Raw genomic sequence first — 22,630 nt, 5'->3', positions numbered from 1 at the left:
CACGATAGAGCCCAAGACAGCTCTCTAAAATAAAGTATTATCTGTTTCAAATCAGTAGTGATAAAGTTGAAAAACCCTGGTCTAAGGTAAAGGCAGAAAAATTTAAATTATGGAGACCCCCTCAGAAAATTCCCATATAGAGAAATGTGTGAGGAAGGGGTTGTACTAATCAAGCCTTGCAATATATGCTACTAAATTTTACTTAATATGTGGTAATATATGTTTATTTTTGTGGAAGACAAATGTTATCATGGAACTATAATGCTGTTGTGCTTATTTCTCATATAGAACTTAAAACAAGAGAACCTCTTCTTAAATTGTTCAGTGAAGAACAATTATAGTTGACATTTGTGTAAAGGTGATAGTTAAGAAGGAATATTTAGTTTTACATATGTACTTTAAGATATCAGATTTTCAGGGCTCATTAATTGTGGTCTTGGTTATTTTAGCAAATGGATATCAGTAAAAATTTTTTGAATTTGGTGTAGAATTTTTCTTAATCTGAGTTAATATTGAAATTGCACGTGGATCAGTAGTTGAACACATTTTTAGGTTTGATATTTTCATTTTGCTGAAGCAAAAGTGATTATGTGGCCTTTGCTCTGATCCCAAGATTTATGCATTAAAGGTCTTTAGATGGGTAAATAGGTATGGAAACCCTTTTTACTGAAGTGGTTGGTAGAGTTTCAAGATGTAATTAGTAAAGTTCTTTGGGTTTTTGGATTCCATGAATTAAGGTTTTCTTGGCAAGAAGCATTCAACTTTAAAATGACTAGGCACCCACAAATTCACACTGGAACTCTCCGCTGACAGAACATTTTGCCTTTTGCTCACTTGGTCACTGCTCTGTTTTTGCAATATTCTTTAAATACTTTGTAGCCAGGGATGGCTTCAAATCTTTGTAGCCAGGGTGTATGAAGCAGTGGCAAAGGGCCATGTGCTTTGAAGGCCCCACCCCATGCTTTGTTTAATCCTCTTTTCTCAACATTTTGAAATTCTTAATTTTTCTTTTTAAGATTTTATTTATTTATTTGAGAGAGAGAGCGCATGAGCAGGGGGAGAGGGAAAAGTGGAGGGGGAGAAGCAGCCTCCCTGCTGAGTAGGGAGTCAGACACGGGGCTCGATCCGGGGACTCTGGATCATGACCTGAGCTGAAGGCAGACACTTAACCAACTGAGCCACCCAGGCGCCCCTTGAAATTCTTAACTTTTGAACCAAGGGCCGCCCACATTTTCATTTTGTCCTGGGTTCCCATATTTTATAGCTGGTTCTGTATAGCAAGTATATTTTGATTACATATTAAGTTGAACATGCAGAGTATTGGGGGCAATATTCCCATACACTCCTAAAGGATCAGTTAAAAGAGAAGTCATTCCAATCTGAATAAATGACATTTATTTTTTTTCCAGGGGAAAAAAAAAAAGGAGAAGAGAAAGGTAGCCTAGAAAGGGCAGTGATTAGGAATATACCTGCCTGCAAAAAGTCATCAGTACACTCCATGTATGTTAAAATCTAAATTGATAAATCCATTTTAGTACCCTTATTAAAATAAGAATTAAAAAAATTAAAAGCCTTTTGCAATTAAAAAAGAACCTGACACAGTCCACTCAGGGAATATAAGAAATTATTTTATAAAGATGTTTTCTTCTTTTTTAAATTGTATCATATGATTGTATAAACTCTGTGTTTTGCTATATATAAATACAATTTGGGGGAAATAAGTTTATTACATCCTTGGCTTGTTCTTTCCAAAATTACAAATTTGGGAGTGAATATTTGTAAACACATAGAAATTTAACTGTGCAATATGAACATTGAGATTTGTTTTTTGGCAGAAGTTAGTCTTCATCCCATGTACTTGCTCTGGATAATTTGGAAAATATCCCCCTGAGAGAAAATTTGGTGCCTAGTTAGCTAGAAGGGCTGATCAATATCCTTATAGGCTATGTGACAGAGAGGCTTCTTTGCAGAAGGGAAAAGCTGACATGGCATATACATCCCTCCCTTGTTTCAGGTAGACTGTACTGGACCTAGGTATAAATAGAGGCAACACTATTTTAGCTTCTGCCATTTAGAAACTGAGGATCAGTGTAATTTCAAATAATGCACATTTGCACATTTCTCAGAGCTTTGAAAGGGTTTGTCAGAAACTATTGCTGTTGCTCTTATTTATGGATTTATGTCTAGTGTATCAATCTCCATTCTAGAAATTCCCAGCATAACAAATCAGTCTGCTGACCTCATCCCTTGCCATTTGTGAAAACGTGGGTGAACATAGTGGGTATTTGTTTTGTTTTCAATGAATAAACAAACAAAAAGCTGAATCAGACTTATAGATACAGAGAACAAACTGATGGTTGCCAGAGGCAAGAGGAGGTAGGGAGATGGACAAAATGGGTAAAAGGGAGTGGGAGATAGAGGCTTCCAGTTATGGATTGAATAAGTCATGGGGATAAAAGGCACGGTGCAGGGAATATAGTCATTGGTATTATAATAACGTTGTATGGTGACAGATGGTAGCTACACTTGTGGTGAGCATAGCATAACATATAGAGTTATTGAATCACTATGTTGTACACCTGACACCAATGTAACATTGTATGCCAACTGTACTCAAAAAAATAAATAAATAAAAGAATCCATCATGGGGAAATGACAGTCTCTTCAATAAATGTTGCTGGGAAGACTGCATATCCACATGTAAAAGAATGAAATTGGATCCTTATCTTATACCATAAACAAAAACTAACTTGAAATGGATTAGAGAGTTAAATATGAGACCTGAAACTATCAAACTCCTAGAGATGATTCTTTGGGGGGGATATGAAACTAAAAGCATAGGCAACGAAAGCAAAAATAAGCAAGTGGGATTACATCAAATTAAAAAGTTTCTGGAGTTATCTACTTCTAAATGATTTCTCTACTCACGTGAAGGGTGGCTAGGTTGGAGTGTCTGCCAGAGAATTTACAGATGACCTTTCCCAGTGGCTTCAGCTTCTCTCAGCCTGGCAGATGCCTTCCAAGAGGAAGCATCTAAGAGAGACTGGTATAGTCACATAACCTTCCTGACCTCACCTGAAGAGTAGAGCATCACTTCTACTTCTACCTGCTGTACGGGTCACAGCAGTCACTGCTGAGCTTCAAGTGAGGATCCATAACTGCTTCTAATTTTATTGTTTTCATTTCCTCTCCCTGCCCCAAATACCATTTTAAACTATAAAATCTACACTGCAGTTGTCTCTACCGCACTCTCCTTGGAGTTCAGAGCTTTCCTAAGTGGTGTCCAGGTCACCATTACTTAGACCAGCACTGCAGCTTTGAATGCCTGAAACCCCAGCCATACAAAGGAGGGAGTACCTGTAAAGAGCATTGTGATGAAGAGCTCCACTCTTCAGTTTTCATGGGAGGCACGGAAAAGACTTTGCCGTCCCCTTTTAAAATGTCCACAAGTAGGAATTAACTCCTGCTATAGAGTTCAGGAAGAGGAGACTGAAGAAGGTTGAAAAATTTGCCCAAGTTCACAGAGCAAGTAAATGACAATACCAGAATCCAAATCCAAAATCCTGTGCCTCCTAAAGAGTAATGCCAGTTGAAAGAGGCTCAGTTTCTATTACTTTTCAAAACTGTGATCTTAATTGTACACATGTAATTGTGTGATTTTTTTAAATGTTCTGTCTCCCCCTTCAACACCTCATGAGAAGTTGAGGAGTATGTTTATTTTCTTCCCTATGTTCCCAAAGCACATATTAAGAGCTCAATAAATATTTGTTGAATGAATGAAGGAATGGAAGTTCAATTTCATCAGGCTTAGATAAAGCTTAGCCTCTCTTTCCATACATCTGTATGGTCCTATATAGGACATGTGGTCATTATGTCCCTTGTAGGTAACTGGCAGTTGTTGGATTTCTCTCCCATTACACAGTGAATGATTTCACTAGAATAACCTTGATTACACTGGGATGCTATATGTTGAGATTTGCCTGATTCCAGGAAACAGAACCTTCAGGCAAGTTTTTATAGTTAATGAACCAGTGCATTAGCTTGACAGAGGACTATGAAACAATTTTGTCACTTTTTTGTAGACTTAAAACTCATGCTTTTTGTGAGCTTATTTTTATAGAGTATACAGTAAAATTTTTGTTTTTTATACATATACTCTAAAATCCATGGGAAATTTGCCTTGCAAACTGTCATATTAGAAAATTGTGAAAATTTTGGTGTATAAATAACAATCTGTTAAATATTGGAAAATATATCAAGCAAGCTTAACTTGTGTGATTTTCAAGAATAATACTGGTTCCCAAAACATCTCTGACAAATCTTCATAAGCATATGCATTTTTTAATATCTCATATTTTTCATGACGCAATTGTTGGTGTAGGTTATATGGAGCTTAAATGAGTCATCATCAATAATTTTTCATGTGATTTAAAAATATAGTTTTAAAGCTTATTATATATCCATGCTAAACATGCACACTTTCTCCTAACTTTCAGTTAAATTTTTAGACTTAATTTAAGGAAAAAAATGCTTCTGGTTTTATAATTAGCTAAAAAAATATTTTTTCTACTAATCAGTAACTTAATATGTTAAATAATCAGCACTCTGAAGGACAACGAAAATGGGAAATAAAACTGCATTTTTGTGACCCAAGGTGATTGATTAAAATAACCAATACTACTTCCTGATACCCAGAAATTCAAAATCTAACAGAACAGAAATGACAAATGAAACTCTGTAATATAAATAAAACTTTGTGAGTGTATAAATGAAATTGTGTATATATGTGTGTGAATAAACTGAACTGGGTCTGTATTAATTTAATAGTGTGAGTGTTGTGTATATGCATATGATTGACAAAAAGGTACAATGATGTATGCTGCAAATATATATAAACAGAGGCTGTCAGTTCTGGAAAAAATAAGTTAACCCTAATAATTAGAATCACAGGATGTCGAAGGCAGCACAGTCATGGTTTATCAGAAAAAGTGAAAAAAAAAAAAAAGCTTGAAAACAGGAGTGTTTAAAACAATGAGAGAATTGGTAGAGTCTCTCACAAAGTCATTTCTGAAAGGATTTTCTTTTTTCCTATCTTCATCATAGGATTTAAAAATGCAATAATCTTTTACCCCTTTGATCATATATTATGAAAAGGAAAGCTACTGAAAGCTTTCTTTTTGTTTGAATGATTTAGTGTGCATGTCAGGCAATTGAGATACTAACCTCAGGTTTTATATCCTAAAGTTAACTACCCTCTAGCGCATTTCAGTTAGTTTTATAACAGTCAGTTCTAGAGAGAGAGAAAATGTATCTTTGGAGTTCATCAGTGTGGTTCAGAGTATGGTTCTTACTTATCAGTTGAGTTTCCGTTGGCAAATGTGTCTATGTGGTTTATTAGTTTTTATTTATTTTATTTTTTTAAAGACTCTAAATCCTCATTCATGTAAAAGCAGCACATGGTGCTAAAATGTATAATAGAATTAGGCAAAGCTGTAAGCTCAAATTCATTTTATTTTTTTTTAAAGATATTTATTTATTTATTTATTTGACAGAGAGATTGATAGCGAGAGAGGGAACACAAGTAGGGGGAGTGGGAGAGGGAGAAGCAGGCTTCCCGCCAAGCAGGGAGCCCAATGCGGGGCTCTATCCCAGGACCCTGGGACCATGACCTGAGCTGAAGGCAGACCCTTAACGACTGAGCCACCCAGTCACCCCTCTGTGTGGTTTTTTATTTTTATTTTTTTTTTTAATTTTTTTTATTTTTTTATTTTTTTTTTTAAATATTTTTTTTTTTTAAAGATTTTATTTATTTATTTGACAGAGAGAGACACAGCGAGAGAGGGAACACAAGCAGGGGGAGTGGGGGAGGGAGAAGCAGGCTCCCCGCAGAGCAGGGAGCCCGATGTGGGACTCGGTCCCAGGATCCTGGGATCATGACCTGAGCCGAAGGCAGACGCTTAACGACTGAGCCACCCAGGCGCCCCTGTGTGGTTTTTTAATTAATGTTTTCTGGTAGTGAGGAAAGTGTTTATAACACACAAGGTAAACTATTTCAGCTATGGCAGGTAAAATGCCTAAGAATGGACAGAGGTCAGCAAAAGGGCACATTTAGTCCTATGTGAATATCAAGGACTGAAAAGGAATTTTGCTAATAGCCATGGAAAGGCATAGATCTGACTGAGAGATATTCAAGAGAAAGATGGAGAGTTAGATTTGAAAAGAAATATATTTCTTCTTGTGTGAGCCATTAGAATAATTGTCATCAAATGCTTGAATGAAACTTTACATTTAAAACATTTTCTCATTATCCATGGTTTTATGAATATGGTCCTGGTATCTATTATGCTATCAAAATCCCCTGGCCAAATGTTGTGTGTCAGAAAATAAAAGTAGTGGTAGGCTAGCTTCATGGCACTGTCACTATCCCTGAGCTTGGTTGGGACTGAGACTTCATAAGGAGCTCAGATTGAGCCAGGACACTTAAATCCAAACTACTTTGCAGATTTTCCTGGAAATAATTCAGAGTGATTATTACTTGATTAGAGTGGTTCTTCACGTCACCTTCAATCACAGTTCCTTCCAATTTGTGGCAAATTCAGAAAGTTTGTCATCCTCCTGATAAGCCAGGTAGGATTAAATATTTTCCACATGGACTGAAAAAAAATTTAAAGAGAAAACGAACGATTTGCTAAAGCACTTTCTTCTCTGCAGTTTTCACTAAACCCTTGGTAGTTGCTGTGTAGCACGTATCTATCTGTCATCTATAGTTGCAAGCTGTTAAAGCTAAAACAAATTTGCCATTTTAAAATTAAGATGCTTTCACCAGGTGGTTTTAAAATGCTGATTAATGAAAATAAAAGAGGAAGTGTAGTCTCAAATTTTTTGTTGTTGTTGCTTACCCTGTTTTTCGCAAAATCAAATAGCTGAGTCATATTCCACTGCTTCTAAATATTTAGTAATACACTGGTTTATATAGAATTTGCTGCAGTGAAGCCAACAGGATGCTTCCCTTGGAATGCAGAAATCACAATTCTACCAACCTCAGGACACATGTCATCTAGTAAGAATGTTGAGGCCATAGTCGTGGTGAAAAAAATATCAAGATATAAATCCCATCTCTATTTACTGTGACACCTCTTTAATAAAAAAATATCAAGAATAACCTGAAAACAAAGTAAAAAAAATAAACTTACTAAAATTAATCTATTTATTGTTTAGAATTTCTCCTCAAACTCTGGAACCTTAGTTTCCTTGAATGCAATATACAGTAAGTATTAGTTCAGGATGCCATAATAGAATACCATAGACTAAGTGGTTTAAACAACATATATTTATTTCTCCCCATTCTGGAGGTTGGGAAGTTCAAGATTAAGGTGTGGCAGATCCAGTGTCTGCTGCAGCCTGCTTCCTGGCTTGCACATGTCAGCCTCTTCTTGTATCCTACAGGTGGAGAGCAGAGAGAGCAAACTCTTGTGTCTCTCAGAGTTCATTAATGGGAGCTCCACCCTCATGACCTAATTACTTTCCAAAATCCTCACCTCCTAATACCATCACACTGGGGTTAGGATTTCCAAATAGCAATCTTAGGGGGGTCACAAACCTTTAGTCTGTAACACAGTATTTCTAGCTTGCCATTGAGTTAGGATTGAAAAACAGAGAACTTCTTCTATTCACTTGCAAGTCATTTCCTCAGCAATTTTAATGTAAGTGGAGACAACTTAAGAAGAATTAAGATAGGCCATTTTGGACCTGGGATATGCCAAGGTCACAGTTCCTCAAGCATAACTTTTGGAAATCACAGCTGATATAAGCCTGACAGGCTTATATTTATTCGTCTGGGCACATGCGAGGCCAAGTTGTACAGCAGATGCGCTAAAAAATTTATCCCCCCTAAAATTACCTAAAAAATAATAGCTGTACCTAGAATGTTTTTAGTCTTTGCTATTACTTTTAAATATGCCTGCAGGGCATGAAATACCTATATTTGGAGGATCCCATGAAATAGTAAATTCAGCATAGAGTTATAGACTGTGAAGTCATTTGTATTTAAGGGGTATTAAACACACTTTGAAACCTATCCTATTTCAAATTTATCAATTGTACTTTGAGAGCTGATGTGCCTGAAAGGGACATTAAATATTAATCATTCTGAGCCTCTCATTTTAGATTTTATGATCCTAATTCAAAGTAGTTAAGGGTTTCACTTTGATTGGAGTATTTGTTAAAAGCAAAAGATAAAAAATCGAGTTCTTGGATTGATAAGAATATACCCCGTATTTATTATACTTTTCTGCTTCTGCTATTTTCAACTTTTTTCATTTCCAGTTGTCTGGTATCACTTTACTTCAAAGCTAAGTAAGGAATATCTCTTGAAACTCTCCAAAGATTAACACAATTTCGAGTTAAATCACTTCACAAGTCTTAGGCAGTTAAAGCAACACATTGGGGCAAACCACAGGTATTGTAAACCCTAGAGCAAAAGTTTAATAATGGTTAATTTATTTCTTCCCTTAGGAAGGTTCTTGCTCAGAGTATTAACACATTTTGGAACTGTAGATTTTGTAGAAGTTTGTTGGCTTCATGGCAAAATAAAAAAAATATATCTAGAGATTTTTCAATAACTTTCTTTGTTCTGGTGAGGAGTGTTAAGTCATTGAAGAGGTTTACTCAATGAAAGATTGGCTGTTGTCATGAACTGTAAATTTCTTGTCATTATTATCAGAAATATTTAATGGTTATATTTCAGAGATGCTCTTACCCATCTTCTGAGCTTAAGTTTCATACTTTCAAGTGTCGATTGAATACCTCATTTGATGGAGGGCTGAGCTCCAAGGTCAAAGTTCTGAACATCTCCCCTGAAACCCAAAACCAGTTCTTCACCCACTTGTGCATTCCTGGTAACAGTGTCATTGTTTTGCTAGGCTTAAAATTTGCCAGCTGCTTTGCCCTCTTCTGTTTCAAACAATCCAGTTAGCCACATTGGTTAGCTTGTTTTTGCCTTTCATGTACTCTGAACCTTTTGATTTTCATTTCCATTTCCCCAAACTAACTGGAGCAATGATATATGGCATTTCTCCTGTCATAGCAGTAGACTAATTTCTCTCCCTATTCTCTAACTCAATTTGCCTTTCAATACACACTTTTTAGCATCTTATTCTGCTCAGAGGTCTTCACTGGTTCCCTATTGCTACATAACTATATATTTTTAGCTTGGAAGTCAGGAATAGATTGCTTTTTTTAATCCTAATATCAAGCCCTTCACATCTAACCCTTGACAACTTCCTGTTCCTCTTTTCAAACTATTTGGCCTCAATAATTAAGATCATGCCAATTTACTGATCTATAGCATGGCCACAAGGTCTATATATATAGGCAATGTTTGACGTATCTGACCACGTTAAGTGACCACTAAATGCCTCTGTGTGTGTGTGTGTGTGTGTGTGTGTGATGGTCTAGGGAAGGGAAGCCTGCTTTGAGTGATTTGAAAGGTTGTCAGACCACCTAGTATTTCCAGTAATGAGGGACTCTTTGGATGATAATTTCCAGAGATGGATTGGATGATGTGGCCAAGTGGAATGGGATGTTGGCTTATCTGATTTGAAGGAAGCTTCTTGATTTATTCCACACAGTAATGTTACAGGCCCACATTTATTTAGTGAGGAGATACAAATTACAGATACACATGCAAGGATTGATGGAAATACACAACCTCACCGCAGTTTTCTGGGACACAGCAGGAGACTATGCACATTGCTAATGAGGGACAATGTATTAAACATAGTATGTAATGTCACTGAATTTATTATGTAATTTCATGTAATATAGCTCAATGATTTTAATATATATTTTCCTGGTTTCCCAGACATTTTGCCAACCCTGTAGAATGTTCTTTCTCTGACACAATTATAACATTTCTTTAATTTTTTTCCTCTGTCTCCAAGTTGGTTTCTTTCATAAAATCTTTCCAGGTAACTCAGCTTGGAATAATTTGCTGAACTTCCACAGAATTTATTGTTTTGTCTGTGGTGAGATATTTGCAAGTATTACTTAGCAAAAGTGGTGTTCTTCTTATCAGTTTTAATTCATTTCTTCACTTTTACCCCCCAAACATCCCATTCTTCCATACCTTGCTTTGAGAATTAGACATAAGTGTTCAAGTACTTTTCCAGATGTTAGTCATTGTAGAACCACAGAATTTAAATCATGTAAGTATATCCTTAGCATATAAGTATAAATGCTGATGGCTTGGGTTAAAAAAGAAATGTGTATACATTTGAAACATGAGTTCTCCTTTTTCTTGGACTGGTTGATATTCTGTGGGCTGGAGAAGGGAAAGAGAGAGATAATGTGGACAAGAGAGCAATTAGAAGCCTCCCTGAAGTTTTACCTCACTATCATCCTAAGTGGGCTCTCCTTTTTAAGCAGCTGGCTTATTACCTAGTGACCACTGGGAGGCATGAAGCCAATTTGTACCTTGAGATTTTTCTTAACAGGTTGTTTTTTGAGCAAAATCTTTGTTCCAGTGGCCAAGAATCTAATATGATGCTTCTCAAATCATCTGTAGTGAAAGACCAGATTGTGTGTGTGTGTGTGTGTGTATTTAAAGTTTTCATTTCTAATCAACTGCAGACTGATATTTTATAAAACAATAAAAATGAATTACTAGAAAATGGGATTAAAAAAAAGATATTCAAAAAAATCAAGTCCAAATATCTTGTAAGAATCAACAGCTGTAACATTATTCATTCAAATTACTATGGAAGTTTTTTTCAATATTAGAATGTCTAGGTTTATTTCACTGGAGCTAGTAACAAACACTGTCCAGACCAGCACTCATCTGCGGACCATACTTGGGATAACAATGTTCTAGTTAGTCTCTGCAGTTAAGTGTGGAGCTGGAGCAACCAGAGGTAGTAGGGAACTGAGAAAACCACCACTCAGCACACTTGAATAACTATACATCTGGGAGAGGCTGGGCAGGCTGGCTAATTGAAACAACCTGGTATCTCTCCCTGCCCTGAAATAGTGGTCTAGCAAATGCTTTACTCCCCCATCCTCTTCTCTCCTCCCATCTCTTCATGGGAGGTCCATCCTATTGTGGTCTTAAAAATTGTTTTAAAAAATGGGGCACCTGGGTGGGTCAGTCAGTTGAACGTCTAACCCTTGGTTTCGGCTCAGGTCATAATCTCAGGGTTGTGAGGTGGAGCCCTGTATTGGGCTCTGCACTGGGCATGGAGCCTGTTTATGATTCTCTCTCTTCCTTTTCCTCCACCCCTTTCCCCCCTGCTGCTCATGCACACTCTCTCTTTCTAAAAACAAAAGAAAACAAAAGAATTATTTAAAAAATATATTAATATTAGGGGGGTGGGAGGATGGGTTAGCCTGGTGATGGGTATTAAAGAGGGCACATTCTGCATGGAGCACTGGGTGTTATGCACAAACAATGAATCATGGAACACTACATCTAAAACTAATGATGTAATGTATGGGGATTAACATAACAATAAAAAATTTAAAAAATATATATTAATATTTATTCTTCTAAGTTTGCACTTTATTTTCCCCAAAAGATCTTGATTCTTGGGGTTAGATGGTAAATTTTATTTTTCTTTGCATTTCCCACATTTTCTAGTTCAATGCCTTACATAATTGCCTGTAATAATTTTTTGTTCTGATTAAGCAAAAATGCCAATCCATTCCAAAGAAAACATAGCAAAACTTGCATTGTTTAAGTAAGTTATAATAGTCCTTAAAGGTTATTTTTGGTATTCTGGATTGTCTCATGCATATTTGGGTTGAGTTATTTATTTAGGTTAATAGAGAGGTAAGAGGTCAAAAGGAACCTTGACGTTTCTAAATGTTAGTTTGTTTCCTCATCTACAAAGTAGACCTAAGAGCAGCTTTCCTTCTAGGTTATTTTGAAGGTTAAATACTACTTACAAAGCACCTAAAATATGCTTTGTATGCAACAGTTACACAAAGTATTACTTGTCCACCTGTTAGTAGTGATAATTTTAATGCTTTGCTCTTGTTGCAACCAGTATGTAATACAGGATTGCTGGAAAAATGGCTTTTTTCCCTTTACATATTGATTGCATGCACACAAACATAGCTATTTAATGGAAGAAAATAGTTCTTAAAATCTTAATTCTAGCTTTAAGGAGAGACACAACTAGTTAATGAAAATGATACTATACATTTCTTCCCAAGTTTATGATACTTTACCTACATTTATATTCCCCAAAGAATCTTGTATCCCTGAGGAAACCATCTTAAAGAGAAACAAATACTGATTTTGCCTCAAGGGACATAAGGAATATGGACCGACATCTTCCCTGGAGGATCATGAACAAATTGCTAATGTTGACTTGCATCATTAACTTAGCCAAGATCTCAACATCTTAAAGTATATTTCTCATTACTTACTTGTTTCTAGTAAACAGTTGAACTTGAATTATCTCTTTAACCATCTCATAAATTCACAATTCTAATTCAAGGCTATAGTAGTGAGAGGGGAAAGGAGTGTTTGTGTTCATTTCTTAGCTTTGACTTTGCTCTTAGGAGCAATTAGACAAAACACAAAATCTAGAAAGTAACCTTCTATTGTGTCATTGCCCTTTGTTTTTAAAGTTCTTTGTGTTTCACTAGTACTCTTGAGTTTGCTAATTTATAGGTGTTGTTTTAAAGGCTGTTATGAATTTGCAAATAGAGCTTTTTAAACAACATATAACCATATACACATGTAGGTGTGGTCTGGGGTATTTTTCACTCATTTGCTTAGTCCCAGTGTAAATTTTCTCTTGTGCATATTCTAATTAGACTCAATGTTCTAAATACTGATAGTCCTTTTTCCCCCCAAACCTGTTGTTGGCTTTACTACCACAAATTGATTTCTTTAGACTTTATAACTCTATCACTTCTTTTCTGTTTTTGGACATAATGCAAAACCTTTAATTTCCAAAGATTTTCTTTTGCTGCCAGTTGTTTCTTCTTTTGCTAATTAACCATTATTTATTCTTTTGGATGAAGAAGCAACTCATTTTTATTTTCTAAACTAAGGAGAGGCATGTTTCTCCCTCAATGGAGGAACTAGACCATTACTTAGGCCACTTGACTACTCAACATTACTGATTACTTGCCCTGGTCTGCATGAGAAATCACCTTATGAACTGTATTTTAAAATATATTTACACATTGTACAACTAAACTTTATATCAACAACATGAAATGATTTCCTGACACTGTTGTTAGCCGACTATGTTTCTAGTATAAATCCTGGATTCAGTTCTTTAAAAAAAAATATTTGAAATAATTTTAGGTTTTTAGAAGAGTTGTATGGTAGCAACAGAAAGTTCCTATGTACCTTCACCCAACTTCCTGTATGTGAACATCTTATACAACCATGGTACATTTTCAAAACTAAGATATTAAAATTGGTATAGTTCTATTAACTATATTATAGACTTTATTCAGATTTTATTAATTTTTTCCAGTAATGTCCTATTTATGTTCCAGGATCTAGTACCAGATACTATGTTATATTTTGTTGTGATATCTCTGTAATATCTTCCAATCTGCAGCAGTTCCTCTTTCCTTGTTTTTCATGACCTTGGTATTCAGCCCTAAACTACATTAAAAGTAGTGTCAGAATTACCAACCCATACAGTGTTTATATATAACTCATTTTATGTTTAGTTTTAGAGTATTCAGTCAAAGCATCATTTCCCAGAATTACTTAGAGCTGCTCCTTTTCCTCTACCCTCTTCAGTGAGGTTAGATTCAACATTTGTAATACAGTTAGATTCATTTGTAACAATCTGCATCCTATCCTCCAGTCCCCTGCCATCTATTGATCAGAAATCGACTCATAAATACAGACAATAAACTGGTAGTTGCCAGAAGGGAAGGGGGAATGGGAGAAATAGGTGAAAAGCCTTAGGAGGTATAAACTTTCCAGTTATAATATAAGTAAGTCATGGTGATGAAAAGTACAGCATAGGGAATATAGTCAATAATATTGTAATAACTTTGTATGGTGACAGATGGTAACTGCACTTATGGTGAGCATTAGGTAATGTATAACATTGTTAAATCACTATGTTGTATACCTGAAATGAATATAACATTGTATGTCAACTATACTTAGTAAAAAGAAATGCATATGTTCATTCTTTGTAGTGTATAATTCTGTGGGGTTTGACAAATATGTAATCATGTATCTACCACCACAACAGCTTCTAGAACACTTCCATCATCCTGACAATTCCTTTGTGTGGCCATTTTGTTGTCAACAACACTCTACCAATTGTGGGCAACTACTGATGTGTTTTCACTATAATTTTGCCTTTTTAAAAATGCCATATAAATGGCACCCTTTTGGGTTGGGCTTCTTTCAGTTACTAAAACTCATTTAAGATTAATTCATGTTGTTACATAAATAAATAGGAGTAGGATTGCTAGGTCATATGGTAAATGTATGTCTATCTTTGCTTTTGAAAGTTGGTTGTACATTCTGTATTCTTATCAGTAATGAATGAGAGGTCCTGTTGTTCTGGCATGTCACCAGCATTTCATAATGTCAGTTTTTGCTTGTTTGTTTTTAACCATTCTAAGAGGTGTGCAGTTGTATCTCATTGTGGTTTTAATTTGCATTTTCCTAATAACTGATGATAATGAGCAACTTTTCATATGCTTATTTGTCATTAATTTATCATCTTTGGTGAAGTATCTGTTCAGATCATTTGCATATTTTCTTTAATTGGAGTTGTCTGTTTTCTTATTGTTGAGTTTTAAGTATTCATTATATATTCTGGATACAAGTCCTTTACCTGCATATAATTTGCAAATATTTTCTTGTGGTTTATAGCTTGTTTTTTCCCTTCTTTTAATAGTGTCTTTCATAGAGCTGTTACAAAAAGTGCTTAATATTGACAAAGTCCAGTTCATTAATTTTTCTTCTCATGGAGCATGCATTTAATGTCTTAATGTAAACACCCGTGTCACAATGATGTTCTCTTTCCTTCTCACAGTTTTATATTTTTACATATCACACTTAAGTCTATGATTAATTTTCAGTTAGTTTTGTATAAAATGCGAAGAATGTATTAGTGTTCATTTTCTTACCTGTGGATGTTCAGTTGTTCCATAACCATTGTTGAAAAGATTATTTTTCCTCCAGTGAATTCCTAGCAGTGTTTGATAACTGAGAAAGTCTCTTAACTACAGAGTAAATTGTTATGGTTTCCATCCTAAATTTAAACTTCTCCTTTAGTGTAGTCTACACAGAATATTCCACTTCTCAGGATATGCATATTTAGAACATTTGTCCCTCTTGTTTAAATAGGTTCTTTTATATAAATATCACTGTGATAAAATACAAAAATAAGTAGTATATTCAGAATATGTAAGAGTTATCAATGCAGGAGTACATTGTGCTTGGGATTGCAAATTATGGACATTGCTTGTAGAACATGTATTAACCACTATGTAGCTTTTTTCTGGGGGGGAATAAAAGTGTTCTTAAGTATTTTTAATTTCAGCCTCAACCAAATTAAAACAATATGAAAGCATTCTTCCCTTCCTTTCTAGGGAAAAAAAATGGATGTGGGAGGTAGCATCATTTCCCAAGCCAAGAAGCTAGGTGAATTTGTTAAAGGCCAAAGAACCGTCAACTTAGAAATAATAAACTCAAAACCTGAAGCAAATGTCAAAATAGCAAAACTCAAATGTCTATAAGTGTCTAATTAGGACACACAAAATAAATCTTGTCCATGATTGGGAAACAGTCTGGGATGGACCAGTACCTAATCATCCAGACAATAGAGAAATCCAGGTAAAGGTGAATAGAAAGCCAGCAAACATAGAATAGGCCAAGATCAAAGCCAAGAGTGAGTTGACAAGGGGATAAGATATGAGAAATAAGGTGAGGAATTAGGGAGAAAAAGTGTGTGGGGCTAGTGCCCTCTAGAAGTCAGTGTCATTTACGAAGACCAAAGCCTTGCCAGACTCCCTAGGACACTGAGCTTTCCTTCACTTTCTGTGTCGTGTGTGATTTCCTAAGAACATTATTTGGCACTTATTTTGGGGAAAGGGGGAAAACTCTCAGAGCATTTAAGGAGAGTTGAGTTTCTTAGAATACAACATATACTGAATATCTGATTCTTAGGAGTGCCTCATCGGTACTCAAGACTCAAAATGCATAAATTTACTTAATTGAGCAGACATTCACAGATGGCCTAAAGTATGTATGGGGTTGTGGAAGGTATTTATATAGTCTAATAGAAACAATGGGTGTAGATACAAACTGATTATATTTCACTTTGATATGCAACAATAGAAGCATGCACTTTATATGGAGGTACTACAGACAAAGAAATGATTAGATCTGTGGAGGTAAAGTTAGGGGAGAATTAGTCAAGGAAGGCTTCTGGGAGGAGATGGCATGTGTGCTGGTTGTTGATAGAATCCTTGCCTTACAGGTTCATAGTCTGGAGACAGATAATCTAGTATTTATTGTTTAAGTGTAGTGCAGTAAGGATCCTCAGAAACTAAAAAAAAAATCAGAAGGATAAGGAAGGGAAGGAAGAAGGGAGAAAAGGAGGGAGGGCTGAAGAGAGGAAAGAAAACAAGAGAGTGACTGAAAGTAAATATATCACAATTTGAAAATTATTACTCTGGCTTACTGGATTGTAAAATATTTTAAATATCTACACTTTGCTATTTTTCTGCTAATGTGTGTATCAGTTTTTGAATTGGGAAAATATTAAGAGTCATTTCTTCAAAGTTTTGCCAAAACTTTTGCCTTTAAGATAGCAGAGTAAAAAAGAACTCTTATTTTTAGGATGGGGATCATGGAGAATTTCTGGATGCTAATAGCAGAAAGGCAATTGGCATTGTAATATTTTCTTTAAAAAATCATAGACCCACATGCATGAACTCCACTGTTATACCAAATCTCAAACTCATTTTTATGATGAGGGAGATCACAGAAAAAAATTTAATCTATTGAAATGCTTGCTAGGTGAGAGTGTAATTTTAGAGTTAAAAAATGGTGAAATCTGACTTAAATGGCTACTTAAAAATCTCTCTAAAGTACTAGTGTTAACTGAGGAAATTAAAAGTCAGTAAATGTTTCAGCTTTGGAGCTTGGGAAGCCTGAAACTGGACAATTTAGGTGGCATTATGAAAATTACTGGCACATTTTGAAAATCAGGAAGTTTGCCAAACCTTGAACACTGTGTACTTTGCACCAGACATCATTGCTTATGCTCAGTGTTTTTGTTTTTTTCTTGTATCAGTTTTCTTACTGGTGTATATGTTTATACACACACACATACACATACTGTCTACAATTTTGATGAGAATAAAATTAGCAAAAAAAACCCCTTGGATTATTCTTAAAATAGCCTAGCCATGTGTGAATGTAGAAGGAAAAAATACAGAGTGAGGGGATTGATTTTTACTCTTTTGACTATTTCTCTTTTTTCTTTACTATAAGTAAATATTAATGATTTGTTGCTTTATTATATTTTTTCCTCCAAATGTATGGAAAGAAGTGCTAGTAGCTTTTTTAAACTCAGACAAAAGAGAAGTCTTGTGAAATGTATGTAAAATTGAATATAGTAAACCATGAAGCTTTGGTCAGAAAAGATAATTACAACAGGAAAGTAAAATTATTCAAATAGTATAACTAAATATACTTCTTTTTTCATGTTATTTATTTATTTGTTCTTAAATTGAAGTATAAATGACATTTAATATCCTGTTGGTTTCAGGCGTATATCATAGTGATTCAATATTTTTATACCTTACAAGATGATCCTGATGATACATCTAGGATGTCACCACACAAAGTTATCACAGTATTATTGACTATATTCCCCATACATGCTGTATATTACATCCCTGTGACTTACATATTTTAAAACTAGAAGTTCATTTCACTTAATCCCCTCGATGTATTTCACCCACCTCCCTAAATCTTCTTTCCTCTGGTAGCCAACGTTTTGTTTCCTGTATCTATGTCTGTTTCTCTTTTGTTCCATTTGTTCATTTTTTTTAAGTTTGTTTGTTTGTTTGTTTATTTATTTATTTGACAGAGAGAGACACAGCGAGAGAGGAAACACAAGCAGGGGGAGTGGGAGAGGGAGAAGCAGACTTCCCATGGAGCAGGGAGCCTGACGCAGGGCTCAGTCCCAGGGCCCTGGGATCATGACCTGAGCCGAAGGCAGACGCTAAATGACTGAGCCACCCAGGCACCCTGTTCATTTTCTTTTTAATGCAATGCACTTTTTCCATTTTTTTTTTTAAATTGAACTATAGTTTTTCCAGAGTGGCTATATCAGCTTGCATTCCCACCAACAATGTAAGAGGGTTTCCCTTTCTCCACATCCTCGTCAACATTTGTTGTTCCCTGTCTTGTTAATTTTAGTCATTCTTATTGGTGTAAGGTGGTATTTCATTGTGGTTTTGATTTGTATTTCTCTGATGGCTAGTGATGTGGAGAACTTTTTCACGTGTCTGTTAGCCATTTGTATTTCTTCTTTGGAGAAGTGTCTGTTCATTTCTTCTGCCCATTTCTTGATTGGGTTATTTGTTCTTTGGGTGTTGAGTTTGAGAAGTTCTTTATAGATCCTGGATACCAGCCGTTTATCTGATACGTCATTTGCAAATACCTTCTCCCATTCTATGGGTTGCCTCTTTGTTTTTTTGACTGTTTCCTTTGCTCTGCAGAAGTTTTTATCTTGATAAGTCCCAACAGTTCATTTTTCCTTTTGTTTCCCCTGCCTGTGGTGACATAGTAAGTAGTTGCTGTGGCTGATGTCGAAGAGGTTACTGCCTATGTTCTCCTCTAGGATTTTGATGGATTCCTGTTTCACATTTAAGTCTTTCATCCATTTTGAGTTTATCTTTGTGTATGGTGTGAAAGAATGGTCCAGTTTCATTCTTCTGCATATGGGTGTTCAATTTTCCCAGCACCATTTATTGAAGAGACTGTCTTTTTTCCACTGGACATTCTTTCCTGCTTTGTCAAATATTAGTTGACCATAGAGTCGAAGGTACATTTCTGGGTTCTCTACTCTGTTCCATTGGTCTGTGTGTCTGTTTTTGTGCCAGTACCACGCTGTCTTAATGATCACAGCTTTGTAATATAGCTTGAAGTCAAGCATTGTGATGCCCCCAGTTTTGGTTTTCTTTTTCAACATTCCCCTGGCGATTGGGATCTTTTCTGGTTCCGACTAATTTTAGGATTGTTTGTTCCAGCTCTGTGAAAAACGTTAATGGTATTTTGATAGCGAATGCATTGAATATGTAGATTGCTCTGGGCAGCATAGACATTTTAACAATTATGGAGGTTCCTCAGGATCCTCAAGATGTTAAAAATAGAGCTACCCCACAATCCAACAATTGCACTACTAGGTATTTATCCCAAAGAGAGATGTAGTGAAAAGAAGGGGCACATGCACCCCCATGTTCATAGCAGCGGTGTCTACAATAGCCAAACTGTGGAAGGAGCCAAGATGTCCTTCAACAGATGAATAGATAAAGAAGATGTGGTTCGTATATATAATGGACTATTACTCAGCCATCAGAAGGGATGAATACCTATCAGTTGTATCAACATGGATGGAACTGGAGAGTATTAGGCTAAGTGAAATAAGCAGAGAAAGACAATTGTCATATGGTTTCATTCATGTGTGGAATGTAAGGAATAGTGCAGAGGACCATAGGGGAAGGGAGGGAAAACTGAATGGGATGAAATTAGAGAGGGAGACAAACCATGAGAGACTCTGGACTCTGGGAAACAAACTGAGGGTTACAGAAAGGAGGGGGTGAGGAGCAGGGGTAACTGAGTGATGGGTATAAGGAGGGCATGTGATGTGATGAGCACTGGGTGTTATATGTAACTAATGAACTATTGAACACTACATAAAAAACTAATGATGTACTACTATATGTTGGCTAATTGAACATAAAAAAAAGATCAACCGTTAAAAAAATAAAAATAAAATAATAAATAAATTGAAGCATACTTGACAAACACTATTATATTAGTTTCAGGTGTACAGCATAGCAACAAATCTATATGTTATACTGTGCTCACTACAAGTGTCATCATACAACAGTATTACAGTACCATTGACTATACTCCGTGTGCTGTATCTTCATCTTTATGACTTACTTATTCTATAACTGGAAGCCTGTACCTCCAACTTTCCTTCACCCATTTTGCCCATCCCAGCCACCCAACCCACAACCATAAATTCTCTGAATATATGAGTCTGTTTCTGCTTCGTTTCTTTTATTTTTTAGATTCCACATATAAGTGAAATCATATGGTATTTATCTTTATCTGATTTATTTCACTTAACATAATACCCTCTGGGTTCATCCATGCTGTTGCAAATGTCATATATACCTCTTAAATGTCTTAAAGATGCTGGAAGTAACTAGTTATGAGCTATTGCCATCTTTAAGGGTTCAAGTGGTTTATTATTTGAGGTTAAATGCCCTCAATAAAATATAGATTTGTAATGTTGTGAAAACCTAGATAATATTACTTATATATCATTTAAAAAAATTGAGAAATATGTAAATATATTGAGAAGAATGTAAAATTTTGCTGTCATTCTAATACCATTTTTTTCTTTTTTTTAATTATGTTATGTTAGTCACCATGCCGTACATCATTAGATTTTGATGTAGTATTCCGTGATTCATTGTTTGTGTATAACACCCAGTGCTCCATGCAATATGTGCCCTCCTTAATACCCATCACTGGACTAACCCATCCCCCCATGCCCCTCCCCTCTAAAACCCTCAGTTTGTTTCTCAGAGTCCATAGTCTCTCATGGTTCGTCTCCCGCTCCGATTTCCCCCCTTCATTTTTCTCTTCCTCCTCCTAATGTCCTTCATGCTATTCATTATGTTCCACAAATAAGTGAAACCATATGATAATTGACTTTCTCTGCTTGACTAATTTCACTTAGCATAATCTCCTCTAGTCCATCCATGTTGATGCAAAAGTTGGGTATTTATCCTTTCTGATGGCTGAATAATATTCCATTGTATATATGGACCACATCTTCTTTATCCATTCATCTGTTGAATGGCATCTCGGCTCTTTCCACAGTTTGGCTATTGTGGACATTGCTGCTATGAACATTGGGGTGCACATGGCCCTTCTTTTCACTACATCTGTGTCTTCGGAGTAAATACCCAGGAGTGCAATTGCTGGGTCATAGGGTAGCTCTGGTTTTAATTTTTTGAGGAACCTCCATGCTGTTTTCCAAAGTGGCTGTACCAACTTGCATTCCCACAAACAATGCAAGAGGGTTCCCTTTTCTCCACATCCTTGCCAACACTTGTTGTTTCCTGTCTTGTTAATTTTTGCCATTCTAACTGGTGTAAGGTGGTATCTCAATGTGGTTTTGATTTGAACTTCCTGATGGCTCATGATGATGAACAGTTTTTCATTTGTCTGTTAGTCATTTGTATGTCTTCTTTGGAGAAGTGTCTGTTTGTGTCTTCTGCCTATTTTTTGACTTGATTATTTGTTTATTGGGAGTTGAGTTTGAGAAGTTCTTTCTAGATATTGGATATTGGATATTAGCCCTTTGTCTGTAGTGTCATTTGTAAATATCTTCTCCCATTCTGTGGATTGCCTCTTTGTTTTGTTGACTGTTTCCTTTGCTGTGCAGAAGCTTTTTATCTTGATGAAGTCCCAAAAGTTCATTTTTGCTTTTGTTTCCCTTGCCTTGACCTGTCTTAAAAGAAGTTGCTGTGGCCGATGTCAAAAAGGTTACTGCCTATGTTCTCCTCTAGGATTTTGATGGATTCCTGTCTCACATTGAGGTCTTGAGTTTATCTTTGTGTATGGTGTAAGAGAATGGTCGAGTTTTATTCTTCTGCATGTGGCTGTCCAATTTTCCCAACACCATTTATTGAAGAGAATGTCTTTTTTCCATTGCATATTTTTCCTGCTTTGTCAAAGATTATTTGACCATAGAGTTGAGGTCCATATCTGGGCTTTCTATTCTGTTCCACAGTCTATGTGTCTGTTTTTGTGCTGGTACCACGCTGTCTTGGTGATCACAGCTTTGTAATATAGCTTGAAATCAGGCAGCGTGATGCCCCAGCTTTGTTTTTCTTTTTCAACATTTCCTTGGTGATTCAGGGTCTTTTCTGATTCCATACAAGTTTTAGGATTGTTGGTTCCAGCACTTTGAAAAATGCCATTGGTATTTTGATTGGGATGGTGTTGAAAGTATAGTTTACTTTGGGCAGCATAGACATTTTAACAATGCTTATTCTTCCGATCCACGAGCATAGAATGTTTTTCCATCTTTTTGTGTCTTCTTCAGTTTCTTTCCTGGGTGTTCTGTGGTTACTAGAGTATAGATCCTTTACCTCTTTGGTTAGGTTTATTCCGAGGTATCTTATGGTTTTTGGTGCTATTGTAAATGGAATTGATTCTCTAATTTCTCTTTCTACAGTTACATTGTTAGTGTATAAGAAAGCAACTGATTTCTGTGCATTGATTTTGTATCCTGCCACATTACTGAATTACTGTATGAGTTCTAGTAATTTGGGGGTGGAGTATTTTAGATTTTCCACATAAAGTGTCATG

The sequence above is a fragment of the Neomonachus schauinslandi genome, chromosome 1 (genome assembly GCF_002201575.2).
Source record: "Neomonachus schauinslandi chromosome 1, ASM220157v2, whole genome shotgun sequence".
NCBI classification, from domain to species: Eukaryota; Metazoa; Chordata; class Mammalia; order Carnivora; family Phocidae; genus Neomonachus; species Neomonachus schauinslandi.
Note: the sequence above shows the minus strand (reverse complement) of the source record.